This window comes from Aegilops tauschii, chromosome 4 (assembly GCF_002575655.3).
Source record: "Aegilops tauschii subsp. strangulata cultivar AL8/78 chromosome 4, Aet v6.0, whole genome shotgun sequence".
Classification (NCBI taxonomy): Eukaryota; Viridiplantae; Streptophyta; class Magnoliopsida; order Poales; family Poaceae; genus Aegilops; species Aegilops tauschii.
Window position 1 is genome coordinate 356,541,485 of NC_053038.3, and position 20,788 is coordinate 356,562,272.

General features: G+C 45.3%; 1 pseudogene; it reads left to right on the forward strand.

Annotated features, from left to right (window-relative positions):
- The first annotated feature begins 1,226 nt into the window (after positions 1–1,226).
- LOC141021880 (uncharacterized) lies at positions 1,227–20,687 on the forward strand (annotated as a pseudogene).
- The last annotated feature ends 101 nt before the right edge of the window (positions 20,688–20,788 follow it).

Genomic DNA, 20,788 nt, shown 5'->3' on the forward strand with positions numbered 1-20,788 from the left:
TATTTCTTATATATTCCATAAAAAATCTCCGTGAAGTTTCAGCCCATTTGGAGTTGTGCAGAATAGGTGGCCTGACATAGCTTTTTCAGGTCCAGAGATCTAGCTGCCGGAATTCTCCCTCTTGGTGTGTACCTTGCAAATTATGAGAGAAAAGGCATTAGAATTACTCCAAAAAGCATTATTATGGATAAAAACATTATAAACAAAAGTAAGAAAACATGATGCAAAATGGACGTATCAAAGATGAGCTTGTTTTGAATCATACCCGTGTGAATAATATTTGGAGGATCGTAAGAGGCGCGGCCATGCACATGTTGCACTTGATTCAAAGAAACAAGAGAGGATGTTCCTAGAAAAGAAAAGGCTGAGGCTATTCCCGTTATAACTAAAAATATTTCTACACACTAGGAGAACAAAGGGAAATCAGAAGTACCAACGAGTGGGTTGAATGTGCAATGCGTGAAGAGTGCATAGGCCCAAAAGTTCCCTCTCTGACCCACTTTTCTCTGTTTGGTAGACTGTATGAGCTCCTCGGGCATAGTCGAACCGATGCGAAAAAGGGCCTCAGCATAGCTGAGTCGAAGCACCCCACACAGGCCTACCGGGTTGGGCGAGGCTGAGACCGCACAGGGGAAACCCCCCCCGACCTGCTTTCTCTCGAACGACCCCCTCCCTACTCCCCTCGCGCGACCCCCTCACCCCTCCCCTCGCGCGACCCCATCTGACCTAGCCGCCAGCGCCCGCCCGCCGTCGGGCCCCTACTTCTTCAACCCCCCGCCACCGTGCTGAAGGAGTACCTCGCCGCTGCCCCACCCGTATGCCTGGCCAGTACTCCACTCGTCGCCAGCCCGCCCCTGCTCCTGGCCGGCCTCAACTCCCCGCCGCCACCATGCTGAAGGTAGCAGATCTGCCCGTTCCTTCCCTTCCCCCGCCTTCCTCCTCTGTTCCTTCCCCTACCCGTCCTTCCTGCCTTGGCTCCCGACCTTGAACAGGGAAGAGCTCTTGTTGATGTACATGGAAGAATAGGGAAGAGATCTGGTTGTTATACAGTGATTAAGCAATGCTTAATTGAAATATGACAAAATTTCTTATCATGCTTGTCATGGTGACAAAATTGCTTATCATAACAGGAATAGGAATTTATTGAACTATTTATCTTTTGTTCATTGCTTGTCATGCTGAAAAAATTATGGTGTGCTAAGTTTCCTTTTAATTGTTTTTATTGTCATAGATGGATGAATTGGCAAGAAAACGAAGGCAACTAATTGTGAGAGGAGCCGGTCTAGTGGCTGGATTGTATGCTTACATGATGGTCATGTTTAGAAGATCTAGGCAACAAACACCAAGGATAACCATGGGCAGCATGGTCGACCGTGACATATCGAGGGAGTCAAATTTGAGATACATTTATCACTCTAGTGACATAAATTGTTCAAATCAATTCAGAATGAGAAAAGCTCTATTTTTTGTTTGTGTACTATATTTAGAGAGAGAAATTTGTTGTTGGATAACATCCATACTTCTATCGAGGAACAAGTTGCCATGTTCCTTTACGTAGTTGGCCATAACCAAAGGTATAGGACACTACAACCTATCTTTAGAAGATCTATCGAAGTCATTAGTAGGCATTTTAAGGCAGTGCTTTATGCTATTGGGAAGTTGAGAGATGAGATGATTCGGCCTCCCTCCAACCATTGCCATCGTAAAATACAAGAAAGCACTCGCTTCAATCCATATTTCAAGGTAAATGTTTTATTCAAACAAAGACAAACAATTTATGGGACTTATGAATAATAACCATTTGTCTTTATTAATTAGGATTGTGTTGGAGCAATAGATGGGACTCATGTGCTTGCTAGAGTCCCAAAAGTATCTCAGCTGCCTTTAGGGTAGAAAGGAGGGGACTACCCAAAATGTGATGGCCGCGGTAGACTTTGATCTAAAGTTTACCTATGTACTTGCGGGTTGGGAGGGGTCAGCTCATGATGCCCTTATAGTTGCAAATGCATTGGAGAGGGAAGATGGGTTGAAAGTTCCTACAGGTAATAAATTAGAGCCTACTACCTAAGTATATTAATATTTCTTCTACCCATAGCTAATAGTTGCTTGTTCATAGGAAAATTCTTCCTTGTTGATGCGGGGTATGCTATGAGGCCGGGTTTTCTTCCACCATACCGTGGCACGAGGTACCACTTGAAAGAGTATGGCCGAGGGAACTGAAGGAAATATGCCCTAGAGGCAATAATAAAGTTGTTATTTATATTTCCTTATATCATGATAAATATTTATTATTCATGCTAGAATTGTATTAACCGGAAACTTAGTACATGTGTGAATACATAGACAAACAGAGTGTCCCTAGTATGCCTCTACTAGACTAGCTCGTTAATCATAGATGGTTAAAGTTTCCTAGCCATAGACATGTGTTGTCATTTGATGAACGGGATCACATCATTAGAGAATGATGTGATGGACAAGACCCATCCGTTAGCTTAGCACTATGATCGTTTAGTTTATTGCTATTGCTTTCTTCATGACTTATACATGTTCCTAAGACTATGAGATTATGCAACTCCCGAATACCAGAGGAACACTTAGTGTGCTATCAAACGTCACAATGTAACTGGGTGATTATAAAGATGCTCTACAGGTGTCTCCGAAGGTGTTTGTTGAGTTGGCATAGATCGAGATTAGGATTTGTCACTCCGATTGTCGGAGAGGTATCTCTGGGCCCTCTTGGTAATGCACATCACTATAAGCCTTGCTAGCAATGTGACTAATGAGTTAGTTGCGGCATGATGCATTATGAAACGAGTAAAGAGACTTGCCGGTAACGAGATTGAACTTGGTATGTTGATACCGACGATCGAATCTCGGGCAAGTAACACACCGATGACAAAGGGAACAACGTATGTTGTTATGCGGTTTGACCGATAAAGATCTTCGTAGAATATGTAGGAGCCAATATGAGCATCCAGGTTCCGCTATTGGTTATTGACCGGAGATGTGTCTCGCTCATGTCTACATAGTTCTCGAACCCGTAGGGTCTGCACGCTTAACGTTCGATGACGATTTGTATATGAGTTATGTGATTTGATGTACCGAAGTTCGTTCGGAGTCCCGGATGAGATCAGGGACATGACGAGAAATCTCGAAATGGTCGAGACATAAAAATTCATATATTGGAAGGCTACATTCGAACACCTGAATGGTTCGGGTCGTTTCGGATAAAGTTTCGGAGTACCGGGTGTCACCGGAACCCCCCGGGAAGTTATTGGGCCTCATGGGCCTTAGTGGAGAAGAGAGAGGGCCGGCCAGGAGGTGGCGCGCGCCCCCTTCCCCCAATCCGAATTGGACAAGGGGAGGGGGCGGTGCCCCCGTCCTTCCTTCTCTCCTCCTCCTCCTTCCCCCCTTCTCCCACTTGGAATAGGAAAGAGGGGGGGGGGGGGGCGAATCCTACTTGGAGTAGGACTCCCCCCCTTGGGCGCGCCACCCTTGGCCGGCCTCCTCCTCCCTCCCTCCTTTATATACGTGGGGAGGGGGGCACCCTAGGACACACAAGTTGATCTTTTAGCCGTGTGCGGTGCCCCCTCCACAGAAACACACCTCGGTCATATCGTCGTAGTGCTTAGGCGAAGCCCTGCGCCGGTAAATTCATCATCACCGTCGCCACGCCGTCGTGCTGGCGGAAATCTCCCTCGGCCTCAACTGGATCAAGAGTACGAGGGACGTCATCGAGCTGAACGTGTGCTGAACACAGAGGTGCCGTACGTTCGGTTCTAGGATCGGTCGGATCGTGAAGACGTACGACTACATCAACCGCGTTGATAAACGCTTCCGCTTTCGGTCTACGAGGGTACGTGGACACACTCTCCCTGCTCGTTTCTATGCTTCTCCTAGATAGATCTTGCGTGATCATAGGATTTTTTTGAAATACTACGTTCCCCAACAGTGGCATCCGAGTCAGGGCTATGCGTAGATGTTATATGCACGAGTAGAACACAAAGAGTTGTGGACGATAATAGTCATACTGCTTACCAGCATGTCATACTTTGATTCGGCGGTATTATTGGTTGAACCGTCCCAAACCTACATTACATGACCGCGTTCATGAGACTGGTTCTAGTAGATATGATCAACATAGTGATGTTCACCATCGAAAACTACTCCATCTCACGTGATGATCGGACATGGTTTAGTTGATATGGATCACGTGATCACTTAGATGATTTAAGGGATGTCTATCTAAGTGGGAGTTCTTAAGTAATATGATTGATTGGACTTTAATTTATCATGAACTTAAAACCTGATAGTATTTTGCATGTCTATGTTGTTGTAGATAAATGGCCCGTGCTACTATTCTGTTGAATTTTAATGCGTTCCTAGAGAAAGCTAAGTCGAAAGATGATGGTAGCAACTACACGGACTGGGTCCGTAACTTGAGGATTATCCTCATTGCTGCACAGATGAATTACGTCCTCGAAGCACCGCTAGGTGCCAAACCCGCCGCGGGAGCAACGCCGGACGTTATGAACGCCTGGTAGAGCAAAGCTGATGACTACTTGATAGTTCAGTGTGCCATGCTTTACGGCTTAGAACCGGGACTTCAACGATGTTTTGAATGTCATGGAGCATATGAGATGTTCCAGGAGTTGTAGTTAATATTTCAAGCAAATGCCTGGATTGAGAGATATGAAGTCTCCAATAAGTTCTACACCTGCAAAATGGAGGAGAATAGTTCTGTCAGTGAACATATACTGAGAATGTCTGGGTACCACAACCACTTGACTCAACTGGGAGTTAATCTTCCAGTTGATAGTGTCATTGACAGAGTTCTTCAATCACTGCCACCAAGCTACAAAATCTTCGTGATGAACTATAATACGCAATGGATGGATAAGGCAATTCCCGAGCTATTCGCAATGCTAAAGGCTGCGGAGGTAGAAATCAAGAAGGAGAACAAGACCACTAGTTTCAAGAAAAAGGGTAAAGGGAAGAAGGGGAACTTCAAAAAGAACGGCAAGCAAGTTGCTACTCAAGTGAAGAAGCCCAAGTCTGGACCTAAGCCTGAGACTGAGTGCTTCTACTGCAAAGGGACTGGTCACTGGAAGCGGAACTGCCCCAAGTATTTGGCGGATAAGAAGGATGGCAAAGTGAAAGGTATATTTGTTATACATGTTATTTATGTGTACCTTACTAATGCTTGTAGTAGCACCTTGGTATTTGATACTGGTTTTGTTGGTCATATTTGCAACTTGAAATAGGGGCTACGGATTAAGCGAAGATTGGCTAAGGACGAGGTGACGATGCGCGTGGGAAATGGTTCCAAAGTCGATGTGATCACCGTCCGCACGCTACCTCTACATCTACCTTCGGGATTAGTTTTAGACCTGAATAATTGTTATTTGGTGCCAGCGTTAATCATGAACATTATATCTGGATCTTGTTTGATGCGAGACGGTTATTCATTTAAATCCGAGAATAATGGTTGTTCTATTTATATGAGTAATATCTTTTATGGTCATGCACCCTTGATGAGTGGTCTATTTTTATTGAATCTCGATAGTAGTGATACACATATTCATAGTATCGAAGCCAAAAGATATAAGTTTAAATAATGATAGTGCAACTTATTTTTGGCACTGCCGCTTAGGTCATATTGGTGTAAAGCGCATGAAGAAACTCCATGCTGATGGGCTTTTGGAATCACTTGATTATGAATCACTTGATGCTTGTGAACCATGCCTCATGGGCAAGATGACTAAGACTCCGTTCTCCGGAACAATGGAGCGAGCAACGGACTTATTGGAAATTATACATACTGATGTATGCGGTTCGATGAGTGTTAATGCTCGGAGCGGGTATCGCTATTTTCTAACCTTCACAGATGATTTGAGCAGATATGGGTATATCTACTTGATGAAACATAAGTCTGAAACATTTGAAAAGTTCAAAGAATTTCAGAGTGAAGTGAAAAATCATCGTAACAAGAAAATAAAGTTTCTATGATCTGATCGTGGAGGTGAATATTTGAGTTATGAGTTTGGTCTTCATTTGAAACAATGTGGAATAGTTTCGCAACTCACGCCACCTGGAACACCACAGCGTAATGGTGTGTCCAAACGTTGTAACCGCACTTTATTAGATATGGTGCGATGTATGATGTCTCTTACCGATTTACCGCTATCGTTTTGGGGTTATGCTTTAGATACGGCTGCATTCACGTTAAATAGGGCACCATCTAAATCCGTTGAGACGACACCATATCAACTGTGGTTTGGCAAGAAACCCAAGTTGTCGTTTCTTAAAGTTTGGGGCTGCGATGCTTATGTGAAAAAGCTTCAACCTGATAAGCTCAAACCCAAATCAGACAAATGTGTCTTCATAGGATACCCAAAAGAAACTGTTGGGTACACCTTCTATCACAGATCCGAAGGCAAGCTATTCGTTGCTAAGAAGGGATCCTTTCTAGAGAAGGAGTTTCTCTCGAAAGAAGTGAGTGGGAGGAAAGTAGAACTTGATGAGGTAATTGTAACTTCTCTCGAATTGGAAAGTAGTTCATCACAGAAATCAGTTCCGGTGATTCCTACACCAATTAGTGAGGAAGCTAATGATGATGATCATGAAACTTCTGATCAAGTTACTACCGAACCTCGTAGGTCAACCAGAGTAAGATCCGCACCAGAGTGGTACGGTAATCCTGTTCTGGAGGTCATGTTACTTGACCATGACGTACCTACGAACTATGAGGAAGCGATGATGAGCCCAGATTCTGCAAAATGGCTTGAGGCCATGAAATCTGAGACGGGATCCATGTATGAGAACAAAGTATGGACTTTGGTTGACTTGCCCGATGATCGCCAAGCCATAGAGAATAAATGGATCTTCAAGAAGAAGACTGACGCTGACGGTAATGTTACTGTCTATAAAGCTCGACTTGTTGTGAAAGGTTTTCGACAAGTTCAAGGAGTTGACTACGATGAGACTTTCTCACCCATAGCGATGCTTAAGTCCGTCTAAATCATGTTAGCAATTGCTGCATTTTATGATTATGAAATTTGGCAAATGGATGTCAAAACTGCATTCCTTAATGGATATCTTAAAGAAGATTTGTATATGATGCAACCAGAAGGTTTTGTTGATCCAAAAGGTGCTAACAAAGTGTGCAAGCTCCAGCGATCCATTTATGTGCTGGTGCAAGCATCTCGGAGTTGGAACATATGCTTTGATAGTGTGATCAAAGCATATGGTTTTATATAGACTTTTGGAGAAGCCTGTATTTACAAGAAAGTGAGTGGGAGCTCTGTAGCATTTCTGATATTATATGTGGATGAAATATCATTGATCGGAAATGATACTGAATTTCTGAATGGAATAAAAGGATATTTGAATAAGAATTTTTCAATGAAAGACCTCGGTGAAGCTGCTTATATATTGGGCATCAAGATCTATATAGATAGATCAAGACGCTTAATTGGACTTTCACAAAGCACATACCTTGATAAAGTTTTGAAGAAGTTCAAAATGGATCAAGCAAAGAAAGGGTTCTTGCCTGTGTTACAAGGTGTGAAGTTGAGTCAGACTCAATGCCCGACCATTGCAGAAGATAGAGAGAAAATGAAAGTCATTCCCTATGCCTCCGCCATAGGTTCTATAATGTATGCAATGCTGTGTACCAGACCTGATGTGTGCCTTGCTATTAGTTTAGCAGGGAGGTACCAAAGTAGTCCAGGAGTGGATCACTGGACAGTGGCCAAGAACATCCTGAAATACCTGAAAATGACTAAGGATATGTTTCTCATTTATGGAGGTGACAAAGAGCTCATCGTAAATGGTTACGTCGATGCAAGCTTTGACACAAATCCAGATGAATCTAAGTCACAAACCGGATACGTATTTATATTGAATGGTGGAGCTGTAAGTTAGTGCAGTTCCAAGCAGAGCGTCGTGGCGGGATCTACGTGTGAAGCGGAGTACATAGCTGCTTCGGAAGCAGCAAATGAAGGAGTCTGGATGAAGGAGTTCATATCCGATCTAGGTGTCATACTAGTGTATCGGGTCCAATGAAAATCTTTTGTGACAATACTGGTGCAGTTGCCTTGGTAAAGGAATCCAGATTTCACAAGAGAACCAAGCACATCAAGAGACGCTTCAATTCCATCCGCGATCAAGTCAAGGAGGGAGACATAGAGATTTGCAAGATACATACGGATCTGAATGTTGCAGACCCGTTGACTAAGCCTCTCTCACGAGCAAAATATGATCAACACCAAGACTCCATGGGTGTTAGAATCATTATTGTGTAATCTAGATTATTGACTCTAGTGCAAGTGGGAGGCTGAAGGAAATATTCCCTAGAGGCAATAATAAAGTTGTTATTTATATTTCCTTATATCATGATAAATGTTTATTATTCATACTAGAATGGTATTAACCGGAAACTCAGTACATGTGTAAATACATAGACAAACAGAGTGTCCCTAGTATGCCTCTACTAGACTAGCTCGTTAATCAAAGATGGTTAAAGTTTCCTAGCCATAGACATGTGTTGTCATTTGATGAACGGGATCACATCATTAAAGAATGATGTGATGGACAAGACCCATCCGTTAGCTTAGCACTATGATCGTTTAGTTTATTGCTATTGCTTTCTTCATGACCTATACATGTTCCTATGACTATGAGATTATGCAACTCCCGAATACCATAGGAACACTTAGTGTGCTATAAAACGTCACAACGTAACTGGGTGATTATAAAGATGCTCTACAGGTGTCTCCGAAGGTGTTTGTTGATTTGGCATAGATCGAGAATAGGATTTGTCACTCTTATTGTCGGAGAGGTATCTTTGGGCCCTCTCGGTAATGCACATCACTATAAGCTTGCAAGCAATGTGACTAATGAGTTAGTTGCGGGATGATGCATTACGGAACGAGTAAAGAGACTAGCCAGTAACGAGATTGAACTAGGTATGTTGATACCGACGATCGAATCTCACGCAAGTAACATACCGATGACAAAGGGAACAACGTATGTTGTTATGCGGTTTGACCGATAAAGATCTTCGTAGAATATGTAGGATCCAATATGAGCATCCAGGTTCCGCTATTGGTTATTGACCGGAGATGTGTCTCGGTCATGTCTACATAGTTCTCGAACCCATAGGGTCCGCACGCTTAACGTTTGATGACGATTTGTATTATGAGTTATGTGATTTGATGTACCAAAGTTCGTTCGGAGTCCCGGATGAGATCACGGACATAACGAGGAGTCTCAAAATAGTCGAGACATAAAGATTAATATATTGGAAGGCTACATTCGGACACCGGAATGCTTCGAGTCATTTCGGATAAAGTTTCGGAGTACCGGGGGTTACCGAAACCCCCCGGGAAGTTATTGGGCCTCATGGGCCTTAGTGGAGAAGAGAGAGGGCCGGCCAGGAGGTGGCGCACGCCCCCTTTCCCCAATCCGAATTGGAAAAGGGGAGGGGGCGACGCCCCCTCCTTCCTTCTTTCCTCCTCCTCCTTCCCCCCCTTCTCCCACTTGGAATAGGAAGGGGGGGGCGAATCCTACTTGGAGTAGGACTCCCCCCTTAGGCGAGCCACCCTTGGCTGGCCTCCTCCTCCCTCCCTCCTTTATATACGTGGGGAGGGGGCACCCTAGGACACACAAGTTGATCTTTTAGCCGTGTGCGGTGCCCCCCTCCACAGAAACACACCTCGGTCATATCGTCGTTGTACTTAGGCGAAGCCCTGCGCCGGTAACTTCATCATCACCGTCGCCACACCGTCGTGCTGACGGAACTCTCCCTCGGCCTCAACGGGATCAAGAGTACGTGGGACGTCATCGAGCTGAACGTGTGCTGAACACGGAGGTGCCGTACGTTCGGTGCTAGGATCGGTCGGATCATGAAGACGTACGACTACATCAACCGCGTTGATAAACGCTTCCGCTTTCGGTCTACGAGGGTACGTGGAGACACTCTCCCTGCTCGTTGCTATGCTTCTCCTAGATAGATCTTGCGTGATCGTAGGATTTTTTTGAAATACTACGTTCCCCAACAGGAACCATCCTCAAAATGCCAAAGAGTTGTTCAACTTAAGACACTCTTCTTTGAGGACATCGGTTGAGAGGGCTTTTGTTGCGTACAAGAACCGTTGGAAGTTTGTCTACAACAAGGCATTCCATGGTTACAACACCCGAGTAAAAGTAGTGCTAGCTTGTGCAATTCTTCACAATTGCGTACTTCAATATGGTGAGGATGAATATTGTTGGGGATCGTAGCAGAATTTTAAAATTTCCCTATGCTCACCAAGATCCATCTATGGAGTATACTAGCAACGAGGGGAAAGGAGTGCATCTACATACCCTTGTAGATCGCGAGCGGAAGCGTTCCAATGAACGTGGTTGATGGAGTCGTACTCGCTGTGATTCAAATCACCGATGACCGAGTGCCGAACGGATGGCACCTCCGCGTTCAACACACGTACGGTGCAGCAACGTCTCCTCCTTCTTGATCCAGCAAGGGGAAGGAGAGGTTGATGGAGATCCAGCAGCACGACGGCGTGGTGGTGGATGTAGCGGGATCTCGGCAGGGCTTCCCCGAGCTTCTGCGAGAGGGAGAGGTGTAGCAGGGGAGGAGGGAGGCGCCCAAGGCTGTAATGTTGCTGCCCTCCCTCCCCCCTTTATATAGGCCCCCTGGGAGGGGGGGGGGCACCGGCCAAGACCCATCTACATGGGGGGGGGCGGCCAAGGGAGGGGGGGTGGCTTCCCCCCCAAGTCAAGTGGGGCGCCCCCCGCCCTAGGGTTTCCAACCCTAGGCGCAGGGGGGAGGCCCATGGGGGCGCCCCAGCCCACTAAGGGCTGGTTCCCTTCCCCTTTCAGCCCATGGGTCCCTCTGGGATAGGTGGCCCCACCCGGTGGACCCCCGGGACCCTTCCGGTGGTCCCGGTACAATACCGATAACCCCCGAAACTTTCCCGGTGGCCGAAACTGGACTTCCTATATATAATTCTTCACCTCCGGACCATTCCGGAACTCCTCGTGACGTCCAGGATCTCATCCGAGACTCCGAACAACTTTCGGGTTTCCGCATACTCATATCTCTACAACCCTAGCGTCACCGAACCTTAAGTGTGTAGACCCTACGGGTTCGGGAGACATGCAGACATGACCGAGACGCCTCTCCGGTCAATAACCAACAGCGGGATCTGGATACCCATGTTGGCTCCCACATGTTCCACGATGATCTCATCGGATGAACCACGATGTCGAGGATTCAATCAATCCCGTATACAATTCCCTTTGTCAATCGGTATGTTACTTGCCCGAGATTCGATCGTCGGTATCCCAATACCTTGTTCAATCTCATTACCGACAAGTCTCTTTACTCGTACCACAATGCATGATCCCGTGACTAACTCCTTAGTCACATTGAGCTCATTATGATGATGCATTACCGAGTGGGCCCAGAGATACCTCTCCGTCATACGGAGTGACAAATCCCAGTCTCGATCCGTGCCAACCCAACAGACACTTTCAGATATACCCGTAGTGTACCTTTATAGTCACCCAGTTACGTTGTGACGTTTGGTGCACCCAAAGTACTCCTACGGCATCCGGGAGTTGCACGATCTCATGGTCTAAGGAATAGATACTTGACATTGGAAAAGCTCTAGCAAACGAAACTACACGATCTTTTATGCTATGCTTAGGATTGGGTCTTGTCCATCACATCATTCTCCTAATGATGTGATCCCGTTATCATTGACATCCAAGGTCCATAGTCAGGAAACCATGACTATCTGTTGATCAACGAGCTAGTCAACTAGAGGCTTACTAGGGACACATTGTGGTCTATGTATTCACACATGTATTACGATTTCCGGATAACACAATTATAGCATGAACAATAGACAATTACCATGAACAAAGAAATATAATAATAACCATTTATTATTGCCTCTAGGGCATATTTCCAACAGTCTCCCACTTGCACTAGAGTCAATAATCTAGTTACATTGTGATGAATCGAACACCCATTGCGTCCTGGTGTTGATCATGTTTTGCTCTAGGGAGAGGTTTAGTCAACGGATCTGCTACATTCAGGTCCGTATGTACTTTACAAATATCTCTGTCTCCATTTTGAACACTTTCACGAATGGAGTTGAAGCGACGCTTGATATGCCTGGTCTTCCTGTGAAACCTAGGCTCCTTCGTAAGGGCAATAGCTCCAGTGTTGTCACAGAAGAGAGTCATCGGGCCCGACGCATTGGTAATCACCCCTAGGTCGGTAATGAACTCCTTCATCCAGACTGCTTCCTGTGCTGCCTCCGAGGCTGCCATGTATTCCGCTTCACATGTAGATCCCGCCACGACGCTTTGCTTGCAACTGCACCAGCTTACTGCTCCTCCATTCAAAATATACACGTATCCGGTTTGTGACTTCAAGTCATCCAGATCTGTGTCGAAGCTAGCGTCGACGTAACCCTTTACGACGAGCTCTTCGTCACCTCCATAGACGAGAAACATATCCTTAGTCCTCTTCAGGTACTTCAGGATATTCTTAACCGCTGTCCAGTGTTCCATGCCGGGATTACTTTGGTACCTTCCTACCAAACTTACGACAAGGTTTACATCAGGTCTGGTACACAACATGGCATACATAATAGACCCTATGGCCGAGGCATAGGGGATGACACTCATCTTTTCTCTATCTTTTGCCGTGGTCGGGCATTGAGCCGTGCTCAACTGCACACCTTGCAATACAGGCAAGAACCCCTTTTTGGACTGATCCATATTGAACTTCTTCAATATCTTGTCAAGGTATGTACTCTGTGAAAGACCAATGAGGCGTCTCGATCTATCTCTATAGATCTTGATGCCTAATATATAAGCAGCTTCTCCAAGGTCCTTCGTTGAAAAACACTTATTCAAATAGGCCTTTATACTTTCCAAGAATTCTATATCATTTCCCATCAATAATATGTCATCCACATATAATAAGAGAAATGCTACAGAGCTCCCACTCACTTTCTTGTAAACACAGGCTTCTCCATAAGTCTGTGTAAACCCAAACGCTTTGATCATCTCATCAAAGCGAATGTTCCAACTCCGAGATGCTTGCACCAGCCCATAGATTGAGCGCTGGAGCTTGCATAATTTGTTAGCATTCTTAGGATCGACAAAACCTTCCGGCTGCATCATATACAACTCTTCCTTAAGGAAGCCGTTAAGGAACGCGGTTTTGACGTCCATCTGCCATATCTCATAATCATAGTATGCGGCAATTGCTAACATGATTCGGACGGACTTCAGCTTCGCTACGGGTGAGAAAGTCTCATCGTAGTCAACCCCTTGAACTTGTCGATAACCCTTAGCGACAAGTCGAGCTTTATAGATGGTCACATTACCATCCGCGTCTGTCTTCTTCTTAAAGATCCATTTGTTTTCTATGGCTCGCCAATCATCGGGCAAGTCAGTCAAAGTCCATACTTCGTTTTCATACATGGATCCTATCTCGGATTTCATGGCTTCTAGCCATTTGTCAGAATCCGGGCCCGCCATCGCTTCTTCATAGTTCGAAGGTTCACCGTTGTCTAACAAAATGATTTCCAGGACAGGGTTACCGTACCACTCTGGTGCGGAACGTGTCCTTGTGGACCTACGAAGTTCAGTAGTAACTTGGTCTGAAGTTTCATGATCATCATCATTAACTTCCTCCCCAGTCGGTGTAGGCACCACAGGAACATCTTCCCGCGCTGCGCTACTTTCCGGTTCGGAAGGGGTGACTATCACCTCATCAAGTTCCACTTTCCTCCCACTTAATTCTTTCGAGAGAAACTCTTTCTCCAGAAAGGACCCGTTCTTGGCAACGAAGATCTTGCCTTCGGATCTGAGGTAGAAGGTGTACCCAATAGTTTCCTTAGGGTATCCTAAGAAGACGCATTTCTCCGACTTGGGTTCGAGCTTTTTAGGTTGAAGTTTCTTGACATAAGCATCGCATCCCCAAACTTTTAGAAACGACAGCTTAGGTTTCTTCCCAAACCATAATTCATACGGTGCCGTCTCAACGGATTTCGACGGAGCCCTATTTAAAGTGAATGCGGCAGTCTCTAAAGCATAGCCCCAAAATGAGAGCGGTAAATCGGTAAGAGACATCATAGATCGCACCATATCCAATAGAGTGCGATTACGACGTTCGGACACACCGTTTCGCTGAGGTGTTCCAGGCGGCGTGAGCTGTGAAACGATTCCAGATTTCCTTAAGTGCGCACCAAATTCGTGACTTAAATATTCTCCACCACGATCTGATCGTAAGAATTTTATTTTCCTGTCACGTTGATTCTCAACCTCACTCTGAAATTCCTTGAACTTTTCAAAGGTTTCAGACTTGTGTTTCATTAGGTAGACATACCCATATCTACTTAAGTCATCAGTGAGAGTGAGAACATAACGATATCCTCCGCGAGCCTCAACACTCATTGGACCGCACACATCGGTATGTATGATTTCCAATAAGTTGGTTGCTCGCTCCATTGTTCCGGAGAACGGAGTCTTGGTCATCTTACCCATGAGGCATGGTTCGCACGTGTCAAATGATTCATAATCAAGAGACTCCAAAAGTCCATCTGCATGGAGCTTCTTCATGCGCTTTACACCAATGTGACCAAGGCGGCAGTGCCACAAGTATGTGGGACTATCATTATCAACTTTACATCTTTTGGTATTCACACTATGAATATGTGTAACATCACGTTCGAGATTCATCAAGAATAAACCATTGACCAGCGGGGCATGACCATAAAACATATCTCTCAAATAAATAGAACAACCATTATTCTCGGATTTAAATGAGTAGCCATGTCGAATTAAACGAGATCCAGATACAATGTTCATGCTCAAAGCTGGCACTAAATAACAATTATTGAGGTTTAAAACTAATCCCGTAGGTAGATGCAGAGGTAGCGTGCCGACGGCGATCACATCGACCTTGGAACCATTCCCGACGCGCATCGTCACCTCATCCTTTGCCAGTCTCCGTTTATTCCGCAGTTCCTGTTTTGAGTTACAAATATGAGCAACCGCACCGGTATCAAATACCCAGGAGCTACTACGAGTACTGGTAAGGTACACATCAATTACATGTATATCACATATACCTTTGGTGTTGCCGGCCTTCTTGTCCGCTAAGTATTTGGGGCAGTTCCGCTTCCAGTGACCACTTCCCTTGCAATAAAAGCACTCAGTCTCAGGCTTGGGTCCATTCCTCGACTTCTTACCGGCAACTGGCTTACCGGGCGCGGCAACTCCCTTGCCGTCCTTCTTGAAGTTCTTCTTACCCTTGCCCTTCTTGAACTTAGTGGTTTTATTCACCATCAACACTTGATGTTCTTTTCTGATCTCCACCTCCGCTGATTTCAGCATTGAATATACCTCAGGAATGGTCTTTTCCATCCCTTGCATATTGAAGTTCATCACAAAGCTCTTGTAGCTTTTTGTAAGCGATTGAAGGATTCTGTCAATGACCGCGTCATCCGGGAGATTAACTCCCAGCTGAGACAAGCGGTTGTGCAACCCAGACATTCTGAGTATGTGCTCACTAACAGAACTATTCTCCTCCATTTTACAGCTGAAGAACTTGTCGGAGACTTCATATCTCTCGACCCGGGCATGAGCTTGGAAAATCATTTTCAGCTCCTCGAACATCTCATATGCTCCATGTTTCTCAAAACGCTTTTGGAGACCCAGTTCTAAGCTGTAAAGCATACCGCACTGAACGAGGGAGTAATCATCAGCACGTGATTGCCAAGTGTTCACAACGTCTTGGTTCTCTGGGATCGGTGCTTCACCTAGCGGTGCTTCTAAGACATAATCTTTCTTGGCAGCTGTGAGGATGATCCTCAGGTTCCGGACCCAGTCCGTATAGTTACTGCCATCATCTTTCATCTTGGTTTTCTCTAGGAACGCGTTGAAGTTGAGGACAACGTGGGCCATTTGATCTACAAGACATAGTGTAAAGATTTTAGACTAAGTTCATGATAATTAAGTTCATCTAATCAAATTACTCAATGAACTCCCACTCTGATAGACATCCCTCTAGTCATCTATGTGAAACATGATCCGAGTTAACTAGGCCGTGTCCGATCATCACGTGAGACGGACTAGTCAAGATCGGTGAACATCTCCATGTTGATCGTATCTTCTATACGACTCATGCTCGACCTTTCGGTCCTCTGTGTTCCGAGGCCATGTCTGTACATGCTAGGCTCGTCAAGTCAACCTAAGTGTATTGCGTGTGTTCCGAGGCCATGTCTGTACATGCTAGGCTCGTCAACACCCGTTGTATGCGAACGTTAGAATCTATCACACCCGATCATCACGTGGTGCTTCGAAACAACGAACCTTCGCAACGGTGCACAGTTAGGGGCAACACTTTCTTGAAATTATTATAAGGGATCATCTTACTTACTACCGTCGTTCTAAGCAAATAAGATGCAAAACATGATAAACATCACATGCAATCAAATAGTGACATGATATGGCCAATATCATTTGCTCCTTTGATCTCCATCTTCGGGGCACCATGATCATCTTCGTCACCGGCATGACACCATGATCTCCATCATTGTGTCTTCATGAAGTTGTCACGCCAACGATTACTTCTACTTCTATGGCTAACGCGTTTAGCAACAAAGTAAAGTAATTTACATGGCGTTATTCAATGACACGCAGGTCATAAAAAATAATAAAGACAACTCCTATGGCTCCTGCCGGTTGTCATACTCATCGACATGCAAGTCGTGATTCCTATTACAAGAATATGATCAATCTCATACATCACATATATCATTCATCACATCTTCTGGCCATATCACATCACATAGCACTTGCTGCAAAAACAAGTTAGACGTCCTCTAATTGTTGTTGCAAGTTTTTACGTGGCTTGTATAGGTTTCTAGCAAGAACGTTTCTTACCTACGTAAAACCACAACGTGATTTGCCAATTTCTATTTACCCTTCATAAGGACCCTTTTCATCGAATCCGTTCCGACTAAAGTAGGAGAGACAGACACCCGCTAGCCACCTTATGCAACTAGTGCATGTCAGTCGGTGGAACCTGTCTCACGTAAGCGTACGTGTAAGGTCGGTCCGGGCCGCTTCATCCCACAATACCGCCAAAACAAGATAAGACTAGTAGCGGCAAGAAGAATTGGCAACATCAACGCCCACAACTACTTTGTGTTCTACTCGTGCATAGTAACTACGCATAGGCCTGGCTCATGATGCCACTGTTGGGGATCGTAGCAGAATTTTAAAATTTTCCTACGCTCACCAAGATCCATCTATGGAGTATACTAGCAACGAGGGGAAAGGAGTGCATCTACATACCCTTGTAGATCGCGAGCGGAAGCGTTCCAATGAACGTGGTTGATGGAGTCGTACTCGCCGTGATTCAAATCACCGATGACCGAGTGCCGAACGGACGGCACCTCCGCGTTCAACACACGTACGGTGCAGCGACGTCTCCTCCTTCTTGATACATCAAGGGGAAGGAGAGGTTGATGGAGATCCAGCAGCACGACGACGTGGTGGTGGATGTAGCGGGATCTCGGCAGGGCTTCGCCGAGCTTCTGCGAGAGGGAGAGGTGTAGCAGGGGAGGAGGGAGGCGCCCAAGGCTGTAATGTTGCAGCCCTCCCTCCCCCCTTTATATAGGCCCCCTGGGAGGGGGGGGGGGCGCCGGCCAAGACCCATCTACATGGGGGGGGGGGGGCGGCCAAGGGAAGGGGGGTGGCTTCCCCCCCAAGTCAAGTGGGGCGCCCCCACCCTAGGGTTTCCAACCCTAGGCGCAGGGGGGAGGCCCACGAGGGCGCCCCAGCCCACTAAGGGCTGGTTCCCTTCCCCTTTCAGCCCATGGGGCCCTCCGGGATAGGTGGCCCCACCCGGTGGACCCCGGGACCCTTCCGGTGGTCCCGATACAATACCGATAACCCCCGAAACTTTCCCGGTGGCCGAAACTGGACTTCCTATATATAATTCTTCACCTTCGGACCATTCCGGAACTCCTCGTGACGTCCAGGATCTCATCCGGGACTCCGAACAACTTTCGGGTTTCTGCATACTCATATCTCTACAACCCTAGCGTCACCGAACCTTAAGTGTGTAGACCCTACGGGTTCGGGAGACATGCAGACATGACCGAGACGCCTCTCCGGTCAATAACCAACAGCGGGATCTGGATACCCATGTTGGCTCCCACATGTTCCACGATGATCTCATCGGATGAACCACGATGTCGAGGATTCAATCAATCTCGTATACAATTCCCTTTGTCAATCGGTATGTTACTTGCCCGAGATTCGATCGTCGGTATCCCAATACCTTGTTCAATCTCGTTACCGGCAAGTCTCTTTACTCGTACCGCAATGCATGATCCCGTGACTAACTCCTTAGTCACATTGAGCTCATTATGATGATGCATTACCGAGTGGGCCCAGAGATACCTCTCCGTCATACGGAGTGGCAAATCCCAGTCTCGATCCATGCCAACCCAACAGACACTTTCAGAGATACCCGTAGTGTACCTTTATAGTCACCCAGTTATGTTGTGACGTTTGGTGCACCCAAAGTACTCCTACGGCATCCGGGAGTTGCACGATATCATGGTCTAAGGAATAGATACTTGACATTGGAAAAGCTCTAGCAAACGAAACTACACGATCTTTTATGCTATGCTTAGGATTGGGTCTTGTCCATCACATCATTCTCCTAATGATGTGATCCCGTTATCATTGACATCCAATGTCCATAGTCAGGAAACCATGACTATCTGTTGATCAACGAGCTAGTCAACTAGAGGCTTACTAGGGACACGTTGTGGTCTATGTATTCACACATGTATTACGATTTCCGGATAACACAATTATAGCATGAACAATAAACAATTACCATGAACAAAGAAATATAATAATAACCATTTATTATTGCCTCTAGGGCATATTTCCAACAAATATTTCCCGACCGAGGAAACATGGGATCCGGAACCCAATGATGAAGATCCCAATGATATTGCCTATGACAATCATTCTTGGGCTCAAAAGTGAGATGAATTTGCAAATCATATGTTGGCGAATAGAGGTCTAGCAAACATTTGATGTATCATGTGTCTTGTAGTTGTAAAAGAATTTATGTGTGACTTGGTATTGTAAAACACATGATGTGCTATTTTATTTATGTGCTGGAATTCATTTTTAAGTGCTGGAATATCATTTTTATGTGCTGGAATATCATATTTATGTGCTGGAATTAATTTTTAAGTGCTGGAATATCATTTTTATGTGCCGGAATATCATATTTATGTGTTGGAATTCATTTTTATGAGCTGGAATATCATTTTAGGTGCTGGAATGTGTTTTTTATGTGCTGAAGTATGTTTTTGAGCTGCTGAAATATGTTTTCGAGCTGCTGGAATATCATTTTTATGTGTTGCGATGTGTTATTAACTTCTGGAATTTTTATGTTGTAGATGGATGATGAGGTGCTGGAGGTTCCAAGTGTTGGTGCTCTGCCCAAGAAGGCCCCCAAGGTCATGAATTGGACTCCGCCTATGTCGGCAATGATGTTGAAAGGTCTTTCAGAGGTGGCGGAAAGAGGTGCCAAGACTAACAAAGGATTCAAAGAGGCTGCAAAACTGAAAGTTGCAAAGTGTATATGTGCTTTTGTTGGTTATGACATGTCTATTACTCAAGTGCACAATCATATTCGCAAGTGGCGGAATAGGTGGACAAGGATTGTTTAGTTGAAGAGTTTAAGTGGGGCACTTTGGGATGATGACAAGAAGATGGTAGTTCTAGAAGAACAACACTATTTGGGCCACACTCAGGTATGCATGCACATTTATCAACCCTTTTTGTCTGCTGAAATGAGTTGTCTTATTGCTGAAACGGTGTTGGAATGAATTAGTTTTGCCGAAATGAATAGATTTTATAGCAGAAATGATGTTGTAGTCAATTACTTTTGTTGAACTGATGTTGGAATGAGTTACTTTTGGTCATATGATGATGCTTCATTGCTGAAATGATGTCTTTGTTAATTACTTACGTTCAAACAATGGTGTTGTAGGATCATCCAACAGATGCTGAACTTCTCAATTCCCCACTTGAGAACTACAACTATATGGAAAATTGCTTTGCTAATAAGCAAGCCACCGGGAATTATGCAATGGCCACCGGTGTGGCACTGGGAAACGCCTATTGTTGTGGAAGACAAAGATAAACCCAATGTCATGGAGGGGCATGGAACAACTGATGAGGTATTACAACATCTTCCTGGGTCTAGCTCTGTACTTCCAACTGCTAGTGCCACTCAGGACCCTTCACCTACTTCAAATAAGAAGAGAAAGAGGGCATCAGGTTTGACTGAGAAGGACACAATCCAGTGCAGCAACATGACTGATGCTATGCGTGAGATTGCAAGTGCTATCAACAACACTTGCCATGCTGAAACACACCCTGACTTGTACAAGGCTGTCATGGACCTTATTGTGTTTGATCAAAATGATCGCTTGGCTATTCTAGATTATCTCACAAAACATAAGGCAAAAAGCCTCGACTTTGTGAAGATGAATGATGAAGTCCATAAAGCATCGTTCAAACGTACCTTGAAAGCCAATCCTTATCTTCTTTGAGTTCGTGTTAGTCGGTGCCTGTCGAGACTACCTGTCGGGGATATACCCCGCGGTATGACCCGGCCGGAAGTATGACCCGGACGGACTTGGCGCTTCACCGT